Here is an 18,528-nt window from a genome sequence, read left to right as displayed (position 1 = left end):
AGAAATCACAGCCATTTTTCCCTTCTTAGACTTGGATTAAACTATTTTGCAGTCAAAGAATAATCTTCACAAGTCATATGCTAGCAAAATTTTATTTCTATCATTATATTGAATGTGACAAGAGCATTTGTTAGACTAGAGGGCATTATCAATTATTCGTAAAACTTACCCAAATGTGGCACATATGATGTCTTATACTTCTAAGGTCTACTTTGCTAAAGTAGTAAAATCCTTGTATCTTATCAAACAAGGTCACTAATCATGGTACTAAAAAATTTCTTTTTTATGTTGTCTTTTTTAGTGCATAATTGTCCCATCCATCTTTCACTCACAAGGACAGGTGAGCAAAAGGAAGAAGAGTGAGTTCTTACCATACCCTTTTCCACAAGGTCATCAACTTAGGTCATAATCTCCTCTTATTTAGCTAGTGAGACTCAATAAGGATGTTTATTTAGAGGAGAGATTATAGGCAACATCTTTATCTGCTAAAACATATCTTCATCCCCTCTTTAAGGTGGCAATTCTTACTAGATTCAGCTATGAACAAATCATTATCGTCTTCAAGAAAAAAATTTAAAATATAAATACTCTTTAAAGGAGTTGGTGTCATTATTAGAGAAAGAGCTAGCATTAGAAGACTCTTTGACACAAATCATGTAAGCAAAAAATAAATTATTGATTGAGTAATTGAAATTTTCATGAGATACAATAGGAACAGTACATTCTCTAGAATTGACTTGGAGAAATTATTCACTTATTTTCATGAGATACAATAGGAATAGTGCATTCTCTACTTAACTTGGAGAAGTTATTCAAATATTTAATATTACGTGATTGTGCTCAATTTTACTTGACTTCGTTTGATTGAATTTTTCATGAGATACAATAGGAATAGTGCAGTCTCTACTTAACTTGGAGAAGTTATTCAAATATTTAATATTACGTGATTGTGCTCAATTTTACTTGACTTCGTTTGATTGAATTGCAATTGACATTTGGTGATTGTACTTATTGGTTATTAGGAGCATGCAATTCGATTCTCCCAATTGCATGAGTTGTTTACTATACATGCAATTTGCTATTGTGCAAATTTTAAGCAATTGGCTTTATAGATTCCATAACCATTGCTAGTCATTGGGAAGAAGATGGGGTCTAGGAGGGCCTCTTTATTTGCCATGAAATTATGGAGGTGATTAACATTTTGACAAATAGGTGCATGCCATGTCTCCAAGAATGGTGGGAGTGTAAGAGAGGTGTAAGAGTGTTCAAAGGATGCACTTTGAGTTAAGGTTTTGAGCGAGTGTTGGAGTGTAATTTTTTCAAATATTGCTCAACTGAGCAGTTCAAAAAAGAAAAGCTCGCTTTGCTCCAAAAAAGTTTTTGGAGGGAGCTTTTTGTAATTATCTCTCTCTCTCTCTCTCTCTCTCTCTCTCTCTCTCTCTCTCTCTCTCTCTCTCTCTCTCTCTCTCTCCCTCTCAACCGTTTTTTGACCTAGTAGACAGCAGTTCACTCTTTTGATCATAACTTCTTCATTTGAACTCCAATTTAGGTGATCTATAGCCTCAATCAAAGAGCACGAAGCCCTCTATGCATTGAATTTAATACGAAAAAAATTTGAGCAATGGAAGGCTTTGCTGTGACAGCATCTCAGAACTGAAAAAACTATCAAAACTTTGCGTTTTTGTTTTACGGACTTGAAGGAAATGTCGGACAAAACTCGCAAGGGTGGAAAATCCACACTTACCATGGAAAATGATGCAAAATCTCCAAGAAATTTGGATGCTAATCCAACCACATCGTCTACAACAATGAAAGTAATGATCATGGCTTACATGATCTCATTACAAGAAACCATCAACAAGCAAGGTGAAGAGTTGTGCGCACTTGCAATGGAGACTGATACTTTAAGAGTTCTTGTTGTGGAGAATGAGCACCTTAAGAAGGTTCTTGAAATGCAAACAACACGCTTGGTGCACCTTGAGAATGAAGTTCAAGAATGTAAGCGCTCTCTTGTGGACATGAATGTATTGAAAGAGTGCTTGAGTAAAGTTGAGAGTGATCATGTATTGAAAGAGGAAACGATAGATACAATACGAAATGATGTATATGAGATTAGAAATGCGTCCAAATTATGAGCTGATATATGTAAAGATAATGTGGTTTCTACATCTCCTATCATGCAAGCCATTGTCCAAGCAAAGAATGTAGAGAATGTGGACACTCAAGAATTGCAAGAACAACAAAAACACTCAAAGAACATCGTCATTCGTGGAATCAAGGAGGAAATCATGGAAACACCCCAATCTCTTGCGGTTACCATTGAAAAGTTTTTTGCTACACCCTTTGGCATGTCTGGAATCATGGCTTATGGTGCACATCGAGTTGGAAAACAAGGAGTCCCTCGCTCGAGAGAAAGACCTATTGTATGTCCCATGGCTGATGAGGTAAAGAGAAAGACCATCCTTAACAATAGTTGGATCTACCTCAAAGGAATGGGTTGTAATGTATATGAGGATCGCACTCTTATGCAACAAAATATACGTCGCAAAGCATATGAGGAAAGAACTAAGAAGGTCAAGGTGTCATCTCAAGAAGGAAAGTCACTTGAGGAGGATGCAAGTCCACCCAACAAATAGGGACACATGATCTATGAGACCAACTCACGCTTGTGAACAAGCTTTTGGAATTGTAACGGCTATCCATGGAATGCGGGAATTGGCATTGATGAGCTTACCAATGACTCCGATGTAATACTTCTTGTTGAAACATGGGAGCATGATGCGCAACGAATTCTTTGATTTGACAAATATGATGTGCATTCTTTGATGTGGACCAAAAATGCAAAGCAACGTAGAGGCCAAGGAGGCATAGCATGTATTATCAAAAAGGGTTTGAAAGATGTTTCCATTGTCAAAGAAGATACGTATAAGCGCTACTTATGGCTGAAAATCAGCCCACCCAATGGTCAAGTCATATTTGTGATTGGTTGCTGCATTCCTCACTATAACTTCAACTTTTATGCTCGCTTGGATATGGATAGAGATCAGCCCTTTGTTGAACTAGAGGAAGACATTTCTCATTACAAGGACCAAGGTGAAGTCATTGTCTTTGGAGACATGAATGCTCGCACAAATAGGTTACAACACGACACACAACAAGTTGACATGCTGCATGTCTCAAGAAGAATGGATGACTCATACATGTATAATCGAAGTTCTAATGATGCAAAAGAATTGGATCAGTATGGAAAGTCACTTCTACATATGTGCAATAGCACCGGAATGCTTATTGCAAAATGGTGTATCTTTATGGCAAGGCACCAATGACTTTACATGTAGAAAGCACAATGGTGATAGTGTGATCGACTATATGTTGTTTTCGGAAGCCACTCTAGAATGCATACAAAGCTTTACACTTGGTGAATGGAATCCGGAATTGGATCATAGGATGCTATGTATTGACCTCAAGTGTGGTAAAAGACCGAGCATGTAATCTACAATCATGATGTGAATCATTCGTACCTACGTCTAGACTTCAAACTAGCACTTATATATGCTAATATGGTGGACCAAATTTTAAGCATGACAAAGCATCAAGAGAGCCCAACATTAGAATGCAAGTGGAAAGTTTTCAAAGAAGTAATTTTCTCTTGTGCAAGGGAATGATTTTTGATGAAACACATGTCTTGCAAAAGATCTAAGAACGGTAGGACCAAGAAGAAATGGTTTGACATGGAATGTAGTCAAGCCCAAAAACACTTGCTAAGTTTGGATGCAAGCAAAGACAAGGAAGGTTACTTGGAAAATTCACACACATACAAAGCACTTGTTCAAAAAAAGAGGAGAAGATGGGAAGTCAAAAAACAACTTCTTTTAGCGCAAGAGAAAGCACATGCATGTGAAAAGTTTTGGCAGAATCTAAAAGGCAAGCGTGTTGAGAGCTTTGGTGACTTGACTCTTGAGGATATGTATACGCATTGCAAGAATCTCTATGAGCAACCAAATATTGATAAGATGGAGTGTTTTAGGTTCCTTCCATTTATGACTCCCTTCTTTACCATTGAAGATGTATGTTGCACGCTTGAGAAACTTGCTACCCACAAGGCAGGGGACCTTCAAGGTGTCAAGGATGAAATGATTAACTGGACAAGCAAGAAAACATGATATTGGATATGTGATATGTTTAACCTTGCACTTCAGCATAGCATGCCTCATGATTGGAGTGAAAATTGAATCAAACCTTTGCACAAAGGAGGAGATGTAAACAATATGAACAACTATTGCACTATAATGGTTGGTTCTTGATGGCAAAGTTATTTGGATGTATCATGGAGATGAAGATAAGTGAATGGGCTGAAAAGAACGGCAAACGTGTGCAAGGCCAAGCAAATTTTTGAAAGCATCATAGCACTATTAATCAGCTTGTCACTCTTCGAGTTCTTATGGAAGCGTCTCGATTGAAAGGAAAAAAGTTGTATTGTTTCTTTGTGGATTTCAAGAAAGCTTTTGACATGGTGCCGCGAGGAAAATATTTGGAGACGTATGCAAAGCCTTCAAGCACCGAGAGAATTTATGCATGCAGTCTTTCGCATCTACCAAAAAGTGATATGCCGACTACGTATGGGAGATAGAATTTCAGAATTTTTTGCAAGCACCATTGGTGTCAAACAAGGATGCCCACTTTCCCCAACCCTTTTTGGGCTACTCATTAATGAACTGGAGTGCATGGTTCTTGATTTTATGCAACAAGAAGGCATAGAAGAGGTTAAGATCGGAAATGCGGTGATCATGCTTTTGATTTATGCCGATGATGTAGTGCTCTTGGCACATACCTTAGAAGATGCACAAAAGCTTATGAGTGTCGAACGCTTTTGCCTACATAGTGGGCTGATCGTCAATGGATCCAAAACCAAGGTTATGCTTGTAAAGACCCTCAATGATGAAAATCCATGCATTGTACACAACAATGAGCAACTTGAAGTGGTAGATAGCTTCAAGTACCTTGGCCTTGAGGTTTCATCCAATCATAGATGGAAGGATTGTGCAATGCATCGCTTGGAAGCTAGAAAGAGGGCTTATTATGCATTTGAGAACATGTGCAATGCTGGAGAGATCAAGTGTTGCGCTCTCAAAAGTACCTCTTTGACACATTGGTGACACCGGTGCTTCTTTATGGAGTGGAGGTGTGGGGTGGTAGCATTGAGAAGTCTACTTGGAAAGAGTTTGAGAATGTCCAAAAGCATTTTCTCATCAACTTTCTCCAAGTCAAGACACAAACGCCCTACATGCTCTTACTTCTTGAGTCCGGATCGCTTCCCATTGAGGTCTTGGACATGCAAAGGGTTGTGGAGTACATGCTTAAGACACAACGTAGCCCTTTGTATCGACATCCTAGAATCGCATATGAAGCAAGTCAAAAGGTCCAAAAGACATGCAAGAGCAAAATACTAAGTTTGGGGTGGATGCTTGACATCAAGAAACGGTTTTGGAAGATGGGATGCATATCACTTGGTCAAGGATTCATCGATAGACTCCCAAGTTAATCAGGCCTTCTTACAACGCCAATGTATCACGGCTTGGGAGAAATCCGGAGGTTCTTGATTAAGCCATTACACCCCACACATTGCCCCAAACTACAAATCTCTCTTCTTCTTCGAGCACGGTAACCGAACCCATCCCTATATCCTTGAGCCCATCCCATTGAGTGCGATCCGCACCATTGCCTCCATTCGTCTTAGCTCCCATTCTCTACATTGCGAGACGGGACGTTGGGGCACTGGTAAGGAGTCTCATCAAATTTGTACCTTATTCCCTCGTCAAGTGCGAGAGAGTGAGTACCACACACTACTTGAGTGCTTAGATTTTAACCACATTAGGTCCTCTTTTCCTCATATATTCAGCCATGAGCTCTCCCTACATACCTTCCTCTCCCAACCACGATGTGGACTCTCTATCGTGATGCTCATTTCAATCACATCTTTGAGCATTCAGAGTCAGTTATGACCTCCACTCACACCATGTGACATGTTCATTTGGTCCCATAGGTCATATTTGACCTTCGAGGACAATAATAGAACTATCTATCTATCTCTCTCTACCTCTCTCTCTCTCTCTCTCTCTCTCTCTCTACACACACACACACACATGCACACACATATATATATATCTATCTATCTATCTATCACTCTCTCTCTCTCTCTCTCTCTCTCTCTCTCTCTCTTCTCTCTCTCTCTCTCTATCTATCTATCTATCTATCTATATATATATATATATATATATATATATATATATTAATATATATATATATATATATATATATATATATTATATATATATATATATATATATATTTATATATATATATATATATATATATATATATATATATATATTTCTCTCCCTTCCATCTCTCTCTCTCTCCCTCTCTCCCTCTGTGTGTGTGTGTGTGTGTGTGTGTGTGTGTGTGTGTGTGTGTGTGTGTGTGTGTGTGTTAACCCTCGTGGCTCACGGACACCCTATCGCCTATGACGGACGCCGTATTATTTATTTAGTAGAGTCAGGAACCGGGCTTGTTGGTCCAATAGGAAAAGGGTAGAGTGATCGCCGATGAGAGGAGCACTCTAACTGGAACACGCAAGGGTTAGTTGGCTAAGCATGGGCACCCAAATGTGAATGGGGCGAGCTCATATAAAAGTCACCTAAACCTAAAATTGACCCATTCTCTCAATGTGCAATAGAAGAAGTGCTCTTGCCCTATCTCCATCCCCATCTCCATTGTGTGCTCACAGGTGTGTGTGTGTGTGTGTGTGTGTGTGTGTGTGTGTGTGTGCTTGAGGGAGAGAGGGAGAGAGTGTGTGTGTGATCGAGCATTGCAACAGCACCTGCGGCGGCGAGGCGGTTGAGCGCAGTTTGACGGCGGCTCCCTCTTCTTCGCGGCGAGGAATCCTTCACAGCGACAAGCGTAGGGAGGTGAATGACACACCCCTATTCTCTGTGAGCTTGCTAGGCCTGCTAGTTGTGTGCTTGCAGCCTTCGTGGCTCGCACACGGTGCTCGGCAAGTCCCTAGCTCCGAGACGTGCGGTAGACGCGCACACTTTTGGCGCCGCTTCTGGGGAGTTGCCTTGCACCAAGCTCCGGGAAGCACTTTGTGCTGCCCCGTGGAGTCACTAAGATTAAGTAGGAAGGAAGAAAGAGAATCCTGGTGACTTTGTGTGTGAAGATCGGGTGTAGATTTTCAAGAGTTTTGTGTTTTGGGTTAGTGTACGAAAGGTCTGTTTATTTGCACAGTCTATTACAGTTCTGCTGCAGCTCACACAGTTCTGTTTGAGCTCACAGCAAGTTTGCACATTTCGATTTCTGCTTACGGTTCGGTTCAGCACAGTCAATTCAGTTCGTTTTCCGCACATCTAGTTCAGTTTGTATTCTGCACAGTCGGAATGGCTCAGATCTAGTTTGCACGATCTTGTTATCCACACTTAGTACAATTCAGTGCGCAGCAGTTTCACGGCCCACAGATAAGCACGTTTTCGTCAACATTATCTTCAAATAAAAAATAAAAAAAATTTGGTTGAGGTTTCAAGCGCAAGGCTCTCTTGTGAGGGGAATATTTATTTCCACACAAAAATTAGTTTTAAGTTTGTCCCAAAAAGATAGATCGGGATCGGGATCATTTGATGAGCTTGAGCTTGAGCTTGGACTTGGGCTTGGGCTTGGTCTTGGGATATAAGGTAAATGCTATTCACTATATATAGGCTAGTGCTCAAGTGAAAGGAGAAAGCATGTGGGGCAAAGCCTTCACCTTTCCCTCCACAAGTCACCCTTCAACTTTCTATTTTAAGCCATGTGCCCAAGTAGAAACTAGGAGAAATTGACTATTTTAGGGACTTTGAGAGCTTCCGATAGTCAAACAGTGTTCTGTAAAGTGCCTAAATCTCCTAAGCGATACGCTTGTTTCGAGCTATCACACGTCCCAATCCATTTTTCGAACCTCAAAAAACATCAAAAACAAGAAAAAATCAAGTAGAAAACGGGGTGCAAAACACCCACAAAACAAAGCAAGTAACCTTTGAGGGTACTTGCCGACACTTGTAGGGACCCCAAAGCACATGTATCTACGGTCTGGTCGTGTGATAAAGTCTGAACAACTAGTTAGTGCTTCGATTTACGGGGGTACTCACTATCCTTCCACGCTACGGTCTACGCCCTTAGTGGGGACCCAAGGTAGTGTAACCCAAGACCCAAATATAGCGGCTAGAGACTCTTCCTCTGACTACAATATTATGGAAGAGCATCTTACACAAAGACCCAGGGGAACAAATGAAACCGTACCTAGCTGGGCCCAACAACCTAGAACTAGTGTTTTTAGTCGTTTGATGGAAACTTTTAGTAGAGCTACGCGCTCTGAACCTACAGCTAGTGAAGTAAACGAAGGGGGTGGGGAAGTAGAATCACCATTCACATCTCCTGTAGACCCCACACTCCCTCAGAGTGTCCACGTGGACATTCTACCTACCTCATTTAATGAGGGCCCTACCGAGCTACCACCTTCCAAAGTCGCCTCTAAGATAGCGGTGACTAAAAGTCAAAACACGGGAAGCAACATTGCATCCACCTCTCGGAAACCCTCTAGTACACCAAGTTTGGACAGGGTATTTCTCAATGAAAATTGGGAATATGACCTACACATGGAGACTTTGACCGACCTATACATGGGCTACACATACCATGTGGGTTGGTTAGAAGTTGTACAATCCACATCTAGTGCCACTAGTTTAGAAGAACAACAACACATGATCTGCAATGTCATCCATAGCATTATCCAGTCTGAGAGGCAAAATTGAGGAATGAACATAACTTCGACGGGTCCTATGCAATTTTTATACACGGGCAAAGGGAAACAACCCACTCTATCACAAATGGAGACTCCCCCAGTGAGTACTATCAATCCCCCATATGTTGTTTCGCCAGGGGTCTCAATGCAATCTTAGCCCACAAGTGATAGCTTTACTTTTCCAAGTGTAGCTCATCTTTCCCTGGATGATACCACGGATACCATGCCTACCCCAATGATGGGCATGCCAAGAAACACACCATGGACCTCGTTTGTTAGTAAAGCACCGCTACATGGTAGCTCAATGCCTGCAATAGTACCTACAAGTGCGTACCAATCGTATGCACCTATGGGTCCACGTACTCATGTAATCCCTACCCCTCCCATTGTTTCAACTACCTATGCTCCACAACCACAATACACAAGTTCTTATTTCCATGTGACTATACCGGCTAGCATTAGCATGTCACATCCGACGTTTGCTATGCCTAGGGACACTCATACGAACTATGGACCACCACATGGCACAACATCGTACCCAACGTGGAACCCAAGGGCTTCCTATGCGCCAAGCCCAATGCCAATACCTACTCCGCATGTAGTCTCTCGAGCGCCTTCACCCACGGTGCCTGCTCACTTAGGTGACTTGGCAACATTTACTCAAGCTATTGGTCGATCTATTGCTGAGAATATGCGTAACACGCCTGATAGAGAGCCTAGAAGTAAGGCAGTACAAATAGCCAAGCTCACACAAAAATTTAGTGGAGACGGGGATGTGAGAAAGAATATCGAAGTGTTTGAACAAATATGCGATTCTCTAGGAGAACACAATGACCTACATAAGAGCAATGCTTTAAGCCTAACCTTAAGTGGAAAGGCTGGGGATTGGTATAGAACCCTAAGGGTGGAAGAAAAAACGATTTACCCTACTCTTAGGAGACTGTTCTTAAAAGAATAAATACGAGAGGGAGTGCTTTGGGGTGTAGCCTCTCAGCTCCAAAAAGCCGAACGATAGGAAGGAGAGTCGGTGAGAGACTTTATTAGTCGCTTAAAGCATTTGAATTCTCATTGTAATCCAAATGAGCGCTTCAATAATAATCAATTTCTTGATAGATTCATTAGGGGATTACGACATGAGGATATCTACAATGGCCTAGTCATTAGAGGTATCACCACTTGGGAAGCACTCACCACCAATGCGATCCAATTGGAGGATAATTTAAAGATACAAGGAGAAAGAGTGTCTGTTGAGCCTAAATCTATTAGCTCGCAAGCATCAGGGCATCAGCCAATGACCCTAAAGCCTATTGCTAAGGAGCCAAAGATATCTGAGATGACTTTAGCAGATCTCACCAAGGCTATTCAAGAGAGTCTTAGAGACAATCGTGCTCCGCAAAATAATCATATGTATCCAAGAAGGGAGCAACAATGGTGCTCAATATGCTATGGACCGCATAGTACCAATGAGTGCCCTACTTGTAGAGTAAAATTCAATGAGAATTGCAATGCCTGTGGAGAGTATGGTCATCAAGCTAAGGATTGCATAGTATTTAAGCGTGCGATGGCAAATAGACCAACCTTAGCATGGACAGACACACCCAATACTACATGGAGGACTATTGGGGATAGGTCAAACCTGTATATCAAGTAGCTGCTCTTCAATGCTATGAGCGTGGAGGTCCACATCGTGTAGCCGAGTGTCCTATTAGGCTACAAAATAACGCCACACTAATGCAAACCAATCAAGCGAGCACGTCTACAATGCCAACACTCATGTGTAATCAATGTGGCATAGATCATTTGATTGCCCAATGTCCAAATAATCCAAATGCACCGTAGATCACGCCATTAAACTTGATTGAAGTTACCGAGGAGCCATCACCAAGTACACACGTGGTACGAATAAACGTACTCACACTATCGATGCTCCAAAAACAAAATTATATTCTTGAGGAAAGAGACACGGCATCAATTGCCCAATCTCACAAAAAGAAGAAAACACGAAGAAAGAGATCACAAAAAGTCATACCCCAGTTCAAAGACCAACATAGGGATTGGTGATGACCCCGTATATATGAACGATGTTGAAGAAGATTCAGATTCAGGTGAAACCATGGAGACCAAAACGACCACTAACATAGAAACCAACAAGGAAGATCTTCATGAGCCACAATGGCCAGGATCCAAAAATAAGATAGGAACTTACCCAAACCCTACAGAGGAGATTGAGCGAGTCAAGCAATTAAGGAGTTTGGTAGAAGATACCCAAAGGGATCTAGAACCAACACCTAGGAAGATCCAGATTACAGACACCGTGTTCCCTACGCAACAACAACCTCACCAAGTCCATAGACCCTTGGACATACCTAGTGTCATCCAAGAAGAAAGTGACTTAAAGTCATGGGAAAGTGGACGTACTCACTTCTTGATGGTGGAAAGAATGTTTACAGAGGGACTACCTGATCCTATCGAAGAAATGGAGATCCCATCTTCCCCACGTCAAGGGACTCAAGGCCAAAAGGTGTCGTTAAACATTGCCAAATTGATGGATTTCATGTCTTCAGAAGTTAGAACCACCATCATGTCCAAACTATATAAAGACCCCGAGCTAGTCTCAACTCTTCGAGCCTTCCTCAATGGAGAACTGAAGTTTGGTCTACCACAATTTGCACAGATGGATGGAGCTCGGGAGATGCCAATAGAGGAGGAACACTTAGATCCACAACCCAACCTAGGTGAGAACCTTGTTATAGAAATACTTGTTAACAAGTTGGGACAATACTTTGAGGGTGATGAATCCAATGCGACCATACCAATCACTACTAAGGGATTAACTATGAAGGGAATCCTTGATGGTGGCACTGGGGTTAGCATTGTGACTAAAAATTGCTGGGAAACTATGGGAAGACCTCACCTTGCGACCACAACCATAGTAGTGAAGATGGGCAATGGATCTATTGTTAAACCTATTGGGATGCTAGAAGATCTCAAGATCAAGGTCTTTGGACATAAAATAAGGATTACCTTTATTGTTATGGATTTCTCTATACACACTATGGCATCGGAGATGATCTTAGGACGTCCTTTCATGAGGGAAGCAAAAATGGTGCATGACTGGTCTAAAAACCATGTCTACTTGCAGTTCCAAGATTTTGTCATTCGAGTGGATCTTGTGATGGGTCGAGCACATCCTCTAGGAAACATGTTTATAATTGATCATAGATCTGACACCACAGTTCACTCGACCCCATTGCAGTAGTGTTACACGTGTAAAGCAGACACTGATGTTGGGGAAGATTCTCCTTATATGGATGTACTACCTGGGATGACTGAGTCGAACAATGTGGATTGGGTCCACCTAGCAGCAACCATAGACACTTGGGGAAATAGGGGAATGACCTGGATAGCACCTGAGGGGGATGAAATACCACCATTTGTACCCTTAAACATGCTAGAAGCAATGCATATAGCTTCTGATGATCTACAAGATGAAAGTTTGACTGGCATTGAAACCAGTAGCGCCTCACAAGACTATAGCCCACACGATTTGGGGTCAGGATCATCAGTTGAAATTGACTCTGAGGATGAAAAATCTGAGTTGAATCTTAGTGCAAATGTGGGGACAAACCATTCAGGGTCTAGTGGTAACCTAGATGATAATCTATCCAAGGGAGCAGAAGACACAAGTAGTGATTCATATAGTGAGTCTTCATTAGAAATCAATCGTAATCGAGAATTAAACGAGAAGAGTAAGAGATATAAGAGGCGACGGTATCGAGCAAATGTGCGTGCTAGAATAAATGAAAAGAAATTTAGCGCAGAATGGCTTAATTATATAGGGGCATGTGATGCTCATCGAAAGTTGGTAGATAATTGGGGTGAATACCTTCAAAGCGTTATGTGGTGTAGTCCACAACCCATTGACATCGCACAACTAGAGGCTACAGAGAAGCCAAGGTTGAGCCGTACCGTAAGGAGACGACAAAATCGAGAGTTAGCTCAACAACAAAAGGAATCAGAAGTTAAATCACAATCCACAGAACAACATGACCCCACAAACTTACACCCTGCACCTGAACATTTCAAATCCTATACCACAGAGGAACGTAAGATTGTGTATACAAAGGCCCAAAGAAAACCTATCGATGGGAGAAATGGAGTCTATGATGGTCCAGCGATAGTTAAGGAAATAGAGTTAGCAAACCCAGGAGAAGACTCTAAACCTGTCTTCATTGCCCAAGATCTGATAGGAACTGAGGAGTGTGTACTTAAAGAACTTCTCAAGGAATTCAGTGATATATTTGCTTGGACATATCATGATATGAAAGGTGTTCCACCTTCCGTGGTGCAACACACAATCCCCATGAATAGCATGGCTAAACCAGTTCAGCAACGACCCTACCCAATGAATCCTAAATATGCAAAGATCGTTCAAGAAGAGATTGAAAAGCTTGTAGAATGCGGATTCATATACCCTATTGAGCACTCAGAATGGGTGTCTCCAATAGTGATTGTGCCAAAAAAGAATGGGAAACTGAGCGTGTGCGTAGATCTCAAGAAGGTCAATGCCGCCACTAGGAGGGACCATTACCCCTTTCCATATTCAAAACATGTGCTTGAAAGAGTTGCAGGGAAGGAAGCTTATAGCTTTTTAGATGGGTACTCTGGCTACAATCAAATCACAATTGCGCTAGAGGACCAAGCTAAAACAGCCTTTATAACCGAATTTGGAGTGTTTGCATTCCGTGTTATGGCCTTTGGCTTAACCAATGCCCCTGCTACTTTTCAAAGATTAATAAATATTGCTTTTAGAGAATATTTGAGGGAGTTTTGCGAAGCTTTCTTAGATGACCTTTGTGTTTATTCCTCTTGGAAAGAACATCTATCATGCTTACGAAAAGTGTTTGAAAAGTGCAGATTGTATCACATCTCCTTAAATCCTTTCAAATGCCAATTTTGGGTTAAACATGGAGTCATTTTAGGGTATATAGTGTCCAAAAATGGGATTTCCACAGATGAGAGAAAAATTAAATCCATTGCTGAATTGCCACCACCTACAAACTATAAGGGAGTTCAAAGATTCATGGGCCATGTTGATTATTACCGACGCTTTATTTTAAACTTTTCCGAGATAGCTTGTCCTTTGTACAAGCTTCTTATTGAGGTCCACTAGACTGCGGAGTGTGACTATGCTTATGAGTCATTGAAAAAGACCTTGACTAGCGCTCCTATTCTACGAGTGCCCGATTGGAATGTAATTTTCCATGTGCATATTGATGCATCAAACATTGCTATTGGGTGTGTTCTAGCTCAACTAGGAGAACATAAATTGGACTACCCCATCATCTTTGCAAGTCGTCAATTGAATGATGACCAGAGAAACTACACCACTACAGAGCGAGAAGGGTTAGGTATGATTTATGCAGTGAAGAAATTTCGCTACTACCTTCTGGCCAACAAGTTTGTTTTCTATGTCGATCATCAAGCCTTGTTGTATCTCGTACATAAACCTTGTTCCACGGGAAGAATTATATGATGGTTGCTAATTCTCCTTGAGTTTGATTTTACCATTGTGATGAGACCGGGTAAAAGACATGTCATGGCGGATCATTTGTCTTGCATACCCAATGGTGAAGCCCCTACTAGATCGATGATGAATTACCCGATACTTCTCTATTCCTATTCAAAACCATACCTGAATGGAGTGAGAAGATTGTGAACATTCTAATTAATGGTTTTCCACCCAAAGAGCTTCGTAAGGACATAGCTCAAAAACTATTAAAAGAATGTGAACCTTACTCTCTCATTGCAGGAACTCTCTACAGGCTAGGGAAGGATGATATTCTGAGACGTTGTGCCCGTGAGGATGAGTATTTGTACATACTACAAGAAGCCCACATGGGTATAGCCGGAGGACATTTCTCGGGGGGACTAACAGCTAGAAAGGTGTTGCAATCAGGCTATTGGTGGCCAACCTTATTTAAGGATGCACCACTTTTTGCAAAAGGATGTGATGAATGCCAACGTTACAAGATCACTCAACGAAAGGATAGGATGCCCTTACATCCTGTTAAAGTGACTCAACCATTTGAAAAATGCGGTTTGGACTTTGTAGGCCCAATTAGTCCGGCAGCTCGTGGCACTCTATCTCAATATATTATCGTTGCCACTGACTATGTAACAAAGTGGGCGGAAGCCAAGGCGACACGAAAGGCTAATGCAAGGTCAACTATGCCAAGTTTCTCTTTGAGAACATTATTACAATATTTTATTGTCCCTTTGAGATTGTGAGTGACAATGGTACTCATTTTATAAATGGAGTAATCAAAGAACTCACTACTAGCTTCATGATAGCTCACCATAAGTCCACACCTTATTATCCGCAAGTAAATGGCCAAGCTGAGAGCACTAATAAAGCCTTAATCTCTATCTTGACCAAAATGGTGGAAGCTCATCGCACAGATTGGGATTTAAAGTTAACTTCAGCTTTATGGGCTTATCATACTGCGTACAAAGTTTCCATTAATTGCACACCGTTTAAGATGGTGTATGTCCAAGAAGCGGTTATGCCATGGGAGTTTGTCGTTCCTAGTCTTCGAGTAGCTTCTCAAGAAGGTTGGGATGGCAACCCTTTAGTTGAGCGATTATATATCCTTGAAAGGCTAGATGAAGAGAGGCAATTAGCTGTGCAAAATGCACTTGTGGAGAAAGATAGGAGGAAGAAATGGTTTGACCGTCATCTAAAGAACAAAGATATCAATGTTGGTGATAAAGTCCTTATGTATGGAGTGCGTAACGAAAAGAGAATTTGAAATATGCAGGAAAAGGACCATATAGAGTATGTGAGATCACCCCACAAGGAACCATTCGTGTGGAGACTCTTGATGGAGTTGAAACCATTGGATTCCTCAATGGGAGCAAATTTAGATACTATGATCCTTTAAGCCAAGAGGAGCTATGTGCCATCCATACAAAAAAGACAGCCAAGGCTCAAACAGAATTGAAAAAGATACAAGCTCAAGCTGAGGCGAAAGAGCGCCAACAACGCATAAGACGCCAGCGAGAGGCTAACCTTGGAGTTACACATGCATTCCACGTTGAAACAGAGGATGATTGGTTGGACTCTAACACGCCTCTATGATACCCTATTGAGTTAAATAGTGCCTGTGGAAAAGTGCTATATAATGCCTTATTGGACACGGGTGCTAAATATAATCTGCTATCATATGGGGTGTGGTGTCAGTTAGGGAAGCCACCTCTATCTGAGAGTATTATCCAAGTCAAGGGTGTCAACAAGAAAAAAACTACGGTTTTTGGAATCTGGCACACTTCTCTCAGTTATGACAATGGGGTTGTAGCTCAAGACTTTTTGGTCATGCCTACAGGAACTATGGAAGGTAATATAAACCTAGGACGCATGTGGATGATAGCCACCAAATGCACTATTGATTGGGGGACTGGGGGTGTCACAACGCAAAAACCAACTCTTAGCCCTGCCACGCAAGCCATAGTCCCTTAGATATTGCCTCTTAAGGAAATAAAACCCAAAACATTGCATGTCCAAGAGGTTGAAGCATATGTCGCCATAGCCCAAGTCTCTAGAGCTTCAACTGATGTAGTTGAAATAAAGCTTGAGACACACAAGACCCATCCCAATATAACAAAGAAAACATACAAGTGGGTCCCTAAAGCTTCTTTAGCAACCATAGCCAATGCTAAAAGACAGCAGCCTGGTAAGAGACGTCCCATTCGCCCCAAGAAATGTAAAGAAATGTTGCGTTGGATTCCTAAAACTATTGGAAGCCCAAGGCTACTATGAAGGAAATGATCAAATCTGGGTGCCAAAACGTAAATTGTGCTCTTACTTGTCACCGGGCCCATGTGAGCTCAATCCTATGGCTCCAAAACAAATTGAAGATCGTGGAAAGGAAAAAATCACGGAATGCGACACACCTGTGCCAAAGCTAGTTTGGGTACCAAAGAAGGAACGATTTGTTCCACCTAGCTCAGGAACAGGGAAATCAAATGAAGCTTCTTGCTCTTCATGTAGTTCCTATACGGAAATAGAAGCTTCGACACAACCTCCACCTACCATTGTACATATCCATACAAGAAAGAAAGAGTTTACACCTCCCGTTGTAAGTTCACCACCTACAACGATGTTGCAAATAAAGTCATGGGAGAGTACCTTACCACCCTTGCAACTAGATGAGACGCATAGGGCGATCGAAAACTATTGGTTAAAGCCTTCACCCATAACAACTTGGAACAATTGGTTTCAAAAGGTGACGACATCATTCCAAAAGGTATGATCTACCCAAGGAAGGGGGGAGTGTTTGATGACATCCATCATTCACTTGCTTCCCTCTCAACCTTTCTCCCTGACCTCTCAATCTCCAATCCTAGGGAATGTATATATAAAGCCTTATACTAGTTCTAGCAAACAAACAAAAAAAAGATTTATTAAAAAAAAAAAACTAAAAGAGCAAGAGCGACTAGCAACGAGAGAGCACCCTATCAGATCCTACACATAAGTCTAAATTCACCATGTCACATCAAGCAGCACAAAAAAACAAATCATGTTTTAAAGACCTAACCAAATCTATCTGTATTCTCAGAGATGGCTACTTCACCAAAGGCATGCGCTTCTATTTTTTATGAAAGGTACCCTTTTTCTTTTTCTCAAGTGTTTAACATCTGCTACCCTGTACTTGCGAATGGGATTTGGTAGAGAGACTTGCGCGTGAGCGAAATTTTGAGGAGTCAGAATGGCTGATACGTCTATGGATAACTAGTGATCCCTACCCAGTAGCAAATGTTTCTCTGGTGGCACATGCTTATTCTTTTGCACAAGATGAGTATCCATGCATCGCGAGATTCTTGATTAACACGCTTGCGCAAGAGGATGATGAAGAAGAAATAATAGAGACCGAGAAAGACTATGGCATCATGGAAAATGATTTCGTTTATCTAGATAATGAGGATAGAGGCCTAGCCTTAGGGTGGCCACCCGGTTTATATAATATCCTCTTTCCTTGATTCTAAAAGGGATGACAGATATGTAGGTTAGGGGTCTGGATTGTGTTTTGAGTTTGTTTTCTAGGAGTTTTAATTTTTTCACACTGACATGCCTCCTAGAGGTATAGTGCTTGTTTTTTGGATGTGTTAGGTAGGACTTATATGGATTTTCATCCACATGGCTGAGGACATCTGCTTCGATGAAATGAGCAACTCCAGACCTCCAGGTATACTACTTTCTATGATTCATGTTGGTGGATATGTATAATTGCTAATAATGATTTTTCATGGTTTGTTTGAGTGCAATAGTTATGTTTGTTATTTGTTGATTATAGATGTATAAATTTGTCTTTGCTTAAGTTGATGGAACTAGAGTTTAATCTTATGGATGAGCCTTGAGATTAGGAGACCGTGACTTTAGGTTAACTCATTTACTTGACCACTAGGCCTAGCTGATAAAATTATCTGAGTATTTGAGACCCTGGGAATGTTTAAGGCATAGAGAAGCTTGCTCACTTAAACAACACAAACACTAGTGAGAATACAAAGGAAATGGAAGAAAAAAACATAAGTGCCACAAATGAAAAATCTAATGCTGGAAGAGAAATCCTGGCTTGATTTGGTACTTCACTCACATGTACTGTCTATGGTACTAGAGCCCTAGACGTTCCCAGTGTGGG

The sequence above is a fragment of the Adiantum capillus-veneris genome, chromosome 1 (assembly GCF_014529385.1).
Source record: "Adiantum capillus-veneris isolate H3 chromosome 1, ASM1452938v2, whole genome shotgun sequence".
Lineage (NCBI taxonomy): Eukaryota > Viridiplantae > Streptophyta > Polypodiopsida > Polypodiales > Pteridaceae > Adiantum > Adiantum capillus-veneris.
This window is presented reverse-complemented; position numbering follows the sequence as displayed.